The sequence below is a fragment of the Gossypium hirsutum genome, chromosome D05, assembly GCF_007990345.1.
Source record: "Gossypium hirsutum isolate 1008001.06 chromosome D05, Gossypium_hirsutum_v2.1, whole genome shotgun sequence".
NCBI lineage: Eukaryota > Viridiplantae > Streptophyta > Magnoliopsida > Malvales > Malvaceae > Gossypium > Gossypium hirsutum.
In genome coordinates this window covers 28,992,042-29,000,652 of record NC_053441.1, presented here as the reverse complement: position 1 = coordinate 29,000,652, position 8,611 = coordinate 28,992,042, and the positions used below count along the sequence as shown (strand labels likewise).

Sequence of the window (8,611 nt, the reverse complement as noted above, 5' to 3'; positions counted from 1 at the left end):
TCTCTCGAGCTCGAGTGTCCTAAAATTTCTTTTTCCGCTGATCGGCCCTAGTCTTTTCCTCATTGATCTCTTGTCGCCACTGCTCTGATGTTTTACCCAAACCGGTAGTTTTTATTAACAAACGCAGCTTTTTGTAATCCGTTTTTAGACTATCCAAATCCTCTTCAGCCTTGTTCTTTCCCTTCCTTAATTTCTCGGCTTCTAGCTTGTGGATATCGATGTCTAATCCCAAATGCATCTTTTCTTCTTCTAGTTGTTCTATCATCTTTCCCAACTCAGAATTTCTTTTTTCAAAATCCTATTTGATGATCTCTAATTCTGACGGAGCTACTTGTAGATGCTCCTCTATAGACTGAACACAATCTTCCCTCAGCCCAGGGATGTTGTCATTGACCCTTTTACTCCACCACCTATAATATTCGAGAGTTGTCATCGCTCCTACAGTAAATCTTTTCATTCGGTGAACTTGTTTCCAAGCGTTAGATATTTCTCGAGTTTTTCTCTTGTAGTTTTCATCCTTATAAGAAAACTCACACTGAGCCAGCCCTTGTGTTGCTGGTATGAACTGTCTCGATCTATATTGTCTTAATACGAGTAAAGGGGTATAACCTACAGCTCTCCAAATTCCAAGTAAAGGGACTCAGTCAAAATCCCCACATCGATATAGGATCTCGTCGGGTACCATCCAATGAGCTTTCCATTCAACGTTATCCTCCTGAAGATTTTGGAGAATCGTCATCCACTTCTCTTCTGTGATGTCGTCTCGTCTTGGTGTAGCCACTTGTTCCTTTAATGGGGAATAGTTTTCTGAGAAGACTCGATAGGAGATATTTTCCACATTCCAAAAGTGACTATGGAACCACACCAATAATAGCTGTGCGCATCCGATGAACCTTCCTTCCCCTGCTCTTCGACATGCGCTTAGAGATCTGAAGGTTTCTGCTAAGATTATCGGGATGGGTGTGACCCCTTTACTAAGTCGATCAAACAAATTAGAGACGGCCTCATCTATGTGTCCTAAAGCTTTAGAGAATATTACTAATCCATAAATACCCAAAGCGAAGACATCAACTCTTTTCTTCACATCAGAGTGTACTAATACTAAATCTCGCAAGCCTTTCCAGGGAACACATTTACTGTCACCTTTCTATTGGATTCGGGCAGCGACCCACTGTTCCCTCATCCCTGTGATGTTCATCAATTTTTTTAATAATATCGGGACACTAGTAGCTCTAGAATAGGCCTTGTCAACTTGAATCTTTGGACACCGAAGCAAGGTCGTATATTCTTCCACAGTGGGCACCAAGTCCACTTTTCCAAAAGTGAAACAACTGTAAGCAGGATTCCAAAACTGGGCCAGGGCTCGGAATAAATGCTTGTCCACTTTGACACTGAGTAGGTAAGGCAAGTCACAGTAGTCACAGTAGAACATCTGCTTGGTCCCGTCGTCCCATTGATCCCATATTTCCTTCATTTCTCGAAGATCATTTTGGATTACGCTGATACAGGTAAAGTCCCACAACTCTGACACATACCCCTCTGTAAGACTATTGCCTTTCTCTCGCCATATCGTTTCATCCCACATTCGTACAGCTGCATTATCTTCTACTTTATCAAGAAATTTCTTTTCCATGATAAGCTTTCTATCTATATACTGAACGTGAATCGACACCTCTTTTGGAATGAAAATGCCATACAATCATAAACAAAGAAAATCAGTATTAGACACAGAGCTAGGATTTACAATAAACGATAATAAATAAAGCGTCTATTCGGTAAGCACTAGGGTTTGGCGTAGCTCTATCTCGGTGGGTTCTTATGGCTCGCTACATGTGGTTTGGTTCTAAAGTAAGGGTACCTGAACCAACAGATTCCTCGATCCTTACCCATTATAGGCTCATACAGACCGAGTTCAGTTCAGGGGAATAAATTTCCCTATGGCCATGCGGAGATAAAAATCTCACAAAGACAAATGTACGGATGTATCCCGTAAGCGATTCACTATCCCATGCGGAGGTGAAAACCTCACGAAGGCGTAGTTTCTCACTCCCACTTAAAAGGGTGTGACCAACGGTCATGCAATGCAATGTGCAGGAAGATACCAAAACTAACTAACATAGCAATTATAGACCACAATGAAGAATATCATAATGAAGACGGATGAAATGCAACAAACAGCTCGTATATTTAAATCAGGTTTTCGATCTTCGACAAAAAGACAAAAAGTAATCAACACATGGGTTGACTTTCAAATCTAGTTCCCCAGTTGAGTCGACAAGCTGTTGACACCATTTTTTTGATAAAACAAGGTCGACTTGGATTTTGAAAACGAAAACGAAAACGGGAGTCGCCACCAATCTTTTTTCGATGAGGTGTGATCGGGTCACCTCGAAAAGTGGTTGTTTTTAATAAATGATTTAATTTTTATTAAAACAATAATTTTGGTCTACGAAATTCAGAAAAATGGGTTCGGGAGTCGATTACGCACGAGGAAGGATTAGCACCCTCGATACGCCCAAAATTGGTACCTAATTGATTACTTAGTGTCCTAGTGTCGAAACCAAGATCACCTTATAGTTTAACGAAACCATACTTCGAAGTTTTAAGAGGATATTTGGCTATTTAGTCGAACGAGAAATCGAAACCCAGGACGTTAGGGCACGTTTTCTCGAATTTCCAAACGCAAAATATTACCTTATTTAGAAAATCTTAAAAGGATCTTTGGCTATTTGATCGAACGAGAAATCGAAACCCAGCACGTTAGGGAACGTTTTCTCGAATTTCCAAACGCAAAATATTGCCTTATTTAAAAAATCTTAAAAGGATATTTGGCTATTTGGTCGAATGAGAAATAGAAACCCAGCACGTTAAGGCACGTTTTCTCGAATTTTCAAACGCAAAATATTGCCTTATTTAGAAAATCTTTTTGAATAGTCGCGAGTACAACACTTAGAGATGTGCATTTATTTTGTTTGGGAGTAAAACAAAACGGATTATATCGAACGAAAACGTTGAAACATCTACGATACAATGACATGAATTAAAATATGTAGCGCACACGGGACAATAATATACGAATACAATATCATGCAAGTGAATGCCAATGATATGAAAACGAATAAGCGAATTAAATTAAACACAAAGGCAATAATTTTACAACATTCATCATTCAAATTCAAACATCGATAAATAAAGACCAATAAATTAAACAAAAATTTAGAAGGTATAAAGCAAATTAAAATAAAATAAATTAAAATAAAATAAAAATTTAAAATGATAATGATGAGTTTAAAATAAATAATGCAAAACAAGAATTTTAAGGTTAATAATATACAAAAAATTTTAAAAATAATATATATATATATAAGATAAAGCAAATACTGTGTATATATATAAAAGTACGAAATAGGTAATAGGAAGGAAAAGGAAAATCTTTGAAACGAAAAACAAATAAAACATTTTTAAATAAATAAGTTGCATTTAAAAGATATATAAAACAATTTTAAATAATAAAACAACTTTAACTAAATAATACATAAAATGAGTTCAAAATAAAGATAAAAATGATAATTTAAAAGGAGATAGTAGAAAGCAGTTTATAAGATTTGACATATATAATACATCTTATCATAAAAAAGATAAATAATAATAAATAATAATTTATAAAAGCAAGTCAATATTTTATATAAAAGTTTGGAATGTAATATAGGAAAGGAAACTTAAAACGTTATATATAAACAAAAATGTTTAATATAAATAAAACGTAAAGTAAAAAAATAAAAAAAATAACAAACAATGATAATAATAAAACTGTTTAATGAAATAATATATATAGAAAAAGAAAAGAAAAGAAAAATATAGCTATACGATAAAAAAAACAAATAAAGATGAAATTAAGACAAATAAGAAAAACTAATGATAATAGATAAAAAAATTTAAAAGAAAAAAATCAAAAATAAATATTTATAGAACCAAGGATGAAATTGGAGACGGGCTAGAATCAGTGGGTTAAAACCATAAATAAATAAGAGGTATTAAGGGTCCAAGTGGGACAGGCTATAAATATGAGGGACTGATTGGGAAAATATCCTCAACCCTCATGCATTGAGTCCCAGCATGGACTAAAATGAAACGCATGAAGAATCATGCGACCGAATTAAAAAAAACCAAAGACCATATTGCATTAAGGCGTTGAAGAGAAGGGACCAATTGCATAAATTACCCCTTTAGGGTATGAATGCGCAGCTCTTCCCCTTCAAACGACGCCGTTTTGCGATTGTTATAATAGCTACAGTTTTTTTTTGCTGTTTCATTTGTTACAAAGAACAGAAAAATAAAATGAAAGGGGGCTTCCCTTTTCTCTGCTAGGGCTCCAAGCCTAGCTTTGGAACCCCGCCGTCGTCCACCACATCTCCACTGCGGCGCCACCAAGGACGGTGGCCGGAGTCACACGGAAAAATAGAAAGGTTTTATCCCGTGCCTACAAAAATGGGAAAGAAAAAGAAAGTCTTCCTCATCCCCTCTCTGAAACTCGGCTCCGGCAACGGAGAAAAGGACTCCGGCGATGGGACCGTGACGCCCAGGTAAGCTTTTTCTTGCTTTTCTATTCTAGTTTTCATTCAAATGGATTTGTAAAAAAAAAAGAAAAAAAAAAAGAGAAAAACAAATAGGAAACAGTAAAAGATTTTAATTAACCTTTTCAAATTTCTGTTCTGCTTTTTGATTGCTAAGTGTGCGTAAAAAAAATACAACGAGAACATTTTGGCTTTATAGCCGTATTACAACTATTGGTTTCTATTCTTTGTCTTTTTGCTCTTTATTTCGCCGGATTCTTCTGTTGCCTTGCATTTATTTTTCTCTGTAGGTGTCAGAGGCGTGGAAGGCCAGTGATAGGCGAGTGGTGGCGGCGAGCGGTGTAGGCGCGCGAGAAGGCGAAGCGACGACAGTAGCAGGGCATGCAGCTAGGGTTTCTGCTGCTAAAATTTAGCTTAAAAAATTGCTTTAGATTTTGGGCCATTTGGGCCCTAGGGTTTTGATTTATTTGGGTTTAAATTGGGTTTATATTTTTTTTATAATTGGACTGTTGGGCCCGGGCAGATTTGGGCTTTACAGCTGCCCTTCTTTGCTCATCGTCATGCAACGAGAATGAAGCAAAGACTTTTAAGAAAGGGACTCCAACGATGGACCATGACGCCCAGATAAGCTTTTTCTTGCTTTTCTATTCTAGTTTTCGTTCAAATGGATTTGTAAATAAAAATAAAAAAGAGAAAAACAAATAGGAAACAGTAAAAGATTTTGATCAACCTTTTCAAATTTCTGTTCTGCTTTTGATTGCTTAGTGTGCGTAAAAAAATATAGAACGAGAACATTTTGGCTTTTATAGTCGTATTACAACTATTGGTTTTTATTCTTTGTCTTTTTGCTCTTTATTTTGTCGGATTCTTCTGTTGCCTTGCATTTATTTTTTCTGCAGGTGTCAGAGGCGTGGAAGGCCAGTGATAGGCGAGTGGTGGCGGCGAGCGGCGCAGGCGCGTGAGGAGGCGAAGTGACGGCAGTAGCAGGGCATGCGGCTAGGGTTTTCTGCTGCTAAAATTTAGCTTAAAAATTTGCTTTAGATTTTGGCCATTTGGGCCCTAGGTTTTGATTTATTTGGGTTTAAATTGGGTTTATATTTTTTTGTAATTGGACTGTTGGGCCAGGGCAGATTTTGGGATTTACACCAAAGATTTTAAAAATCGATAAATTTAAGTACACTTCTACATCTAACATGACATATCCTAATTTATTAAGTTTTGTAAAAGAAAAATTTACGGTGCTATGACGGTTCGCCCCAATATTAAAACAGTTCGCCCCAATATTGAAAGAAGGCGGTGTCTACTCCATCAGTAGGTTCCCAGTGAGACAACTCCATCAGTAGGTTCCCAGTGAGACAACAACTATAGCTATAATGCAGTCCCTGGAAACTATAACATAGCTCTAACTAGAGCGACCCAAGTTCTCGAGCATCAAATGCTCGCCTTTACGTTTGACTTTTATATCTCATGGCTTTTTGCATCAACGAGTCAAACATCATGACAAATATTGACAGGTATGTTTTAATATACTCATTGATTCTCTTGAATACAATAATATCCAATAATATATTTAATTAATTTCTATAGATGTTATTGGAGTTGTCTCATCTATTGTTCACAAAGATTAGATTGACCAATAGAGCCAACGATGAGGAGAAATGAGAGATTTTCATTGAAGAAGGAAGGTATAATCAAAACAAAATTGAAATTAAAATTTAAGTAAAGAATCGAGGGGCATTCCAACTAATACTCCAGCTTATTTATCAATTATTTGCTCCAATTAAGATAGTTCTTTACGCTGATATGTTAAATACAATCAGTGAACAGCAGCTACTTGATGATCATGATCTTACTTAGATCTTATGTACTATCTACTTATTGAATGAATGTAGGTGAAATATATCTTGCCTCAAACTCATCCACTAAACTTATTTAGATCTTCACATTTCTGAAAGTAACTGAGCTCAAATAATGGTATATATTTTGATTAAAACTTTACATATCATCTCATATTTATACTAGCTTCCAGTTTTCCTCCTCCTATATAGTTGCAAATGTGATCCAAACGAAGTGCAATTCTTCCGGAAGAAGAAAATCGTCAACAACCAGCTGTTCAAGAGAGACCCAAACAGAATGCAACAGTAGCTGACCTACTCGCTACACAATCAAACCCAGTTTGGTTAAACGGAAAACTAAATGGGAACTAACAATTAATCATGGGATTCTGTGATCTATCATTAAATCAATGACTTCTCTTTCGCATATGCTTCTAAATTTTATTTGTTTTGCTACATATATTAGTGGAATTACAACACTTAATAAAACACAGCCCGACATAGTTATACTATACTTGCTTTCTGGTTAATTTTATCCCATTATCCCATTGTTGTGAATTCTCACGCATTGACGTTGCTAATTTCCATTTCCAATGCTTACTAGGATTTAGTGTTTCGCCTATTTCCATTAATTTTAACTCTTTTAATAGTTGACCATTTCATCTATTCTTCATTTTATTGCTACTGTTTTTGTAATGATAGATGACTGAACCAGCAGCACTTTTAACATAACATCATCATATTGTCTTAATCCATTACTATTTTCGATTATTATATTAGGATAATACTATAAGATAGCATCTGCAACAACAAGAGCTAGAGACATGAAACTTTTTTATTTCCAGTATGCTTTTCTTCAAATCCTGTCCTGCTACTTGTATGACACAAATGTGTGCGGGTACGATCTTATTCTTCAATTCATATAATAATGTGTTCAAAAATTAGAATTTTACTTTCTCCATCAGAATTCAGAAACAACTTAATAGTTATTCTACTTCTCTTTCTTTTTCAGTTACAACTCCACACGAGAAGCATTCACACACAAGTGCAACTCAAAAAGACCTCTATCATGACAAGAGGGTTCTAAAATCTTACAATTTTGATGCCTTCCTCTTTGTGAAGCTATAGCTATAGCTGAAAAAAATGGTGTATGCTAATGAAGAATTAGGGGTGAGCATTCGATCGAATCGAATCGAATCGAATCGAATCGAAAATTTCGAGTTAATCGAGTTTTCGAATCTCATTTTACATCCTAACTTTATTTGAAGTTTTCTCGAATCGAGTCGAGTGAGATGGAATTCGAATCGAATCGAATCGAATATATTTGTTCGAGTTAAATTTTAAAAAAATAATTTTGGTCCTTGTAACCATTGTCACCCATCGTAATAAAATTTGTCCACCTTAATCAAATTTTTTATTAACTTTCATCACCTCATAATTTATTTATTAATTTTTTATATATTGTTAGCTTCTTTGCTTGCTTAGTTGTTTCAATTATCTTCAGATTCTTGTCACTATGTATTTTGGAATTAAAAAATATATTAAATGTAAAATATGATTTTTTAATAAAGTTATTTTAAAAATAAAATATTAAATGAACCAATATAAAATTTTAACACGAATATTTATGGCATAATTAATAATCAATTTTAATATAAATATAATATGGCTAACAATTCAATAATATAAATAATATAAATTAAAATTATTTAATAATAAACAGTAGATATAAATAAATTATTACTATTTATGTTAGTGATTTTTTTGGATAATTTGATTTTTATTGAAGTAAATGAAGTAAAAATTAGAAAAAATAAAAAGTTAGAAATAAAACAGGGAAAAATAGAGAGAAAATTTGAGAAAATATTTATAAAAATGGAGGGGAGGTTTGGGGTAGATGGAGGTGGATAGGATAAAGTTTAGGAAAATGGAAAGTAAAAATTGGGAATAAAAGGTTGAGGGTTTTTGGGAGTAAAATTTAAAAAAAAAGAAAAATAAATGAGGGTAATTGTGGAGGGAAAATAAGTTTTGGGGAATGGTTGGGAGGGGAAAGAATCAAAATTATTGGAGGACTCAACTCGATTCGAACTCGAATTTTGAAAAAAAGTCGATTTAATTCGAATAACTCGATTCGTTTAACTCGAAATTTGATTTTTTTTTCAATTTTTTCGAGCCAATTCGAGTTTTGCTCACCCCTAGAAT

At 34.5% G+C, this 8,611-nt stretch overlaps 1 pseudogene; it reads left to right on the top strand.

Annotated features, from left to right (window-relative positions):
* Positions 1–6,222: 6,222 nt before the first annotated feature.
* LOC107904803 (U-box domain-containing protein 11-like) overlaps positions 6,223–8,611 on the top strand; it is a 5,915-nt pseudogene continuing 3,526 nt past the window's right edge.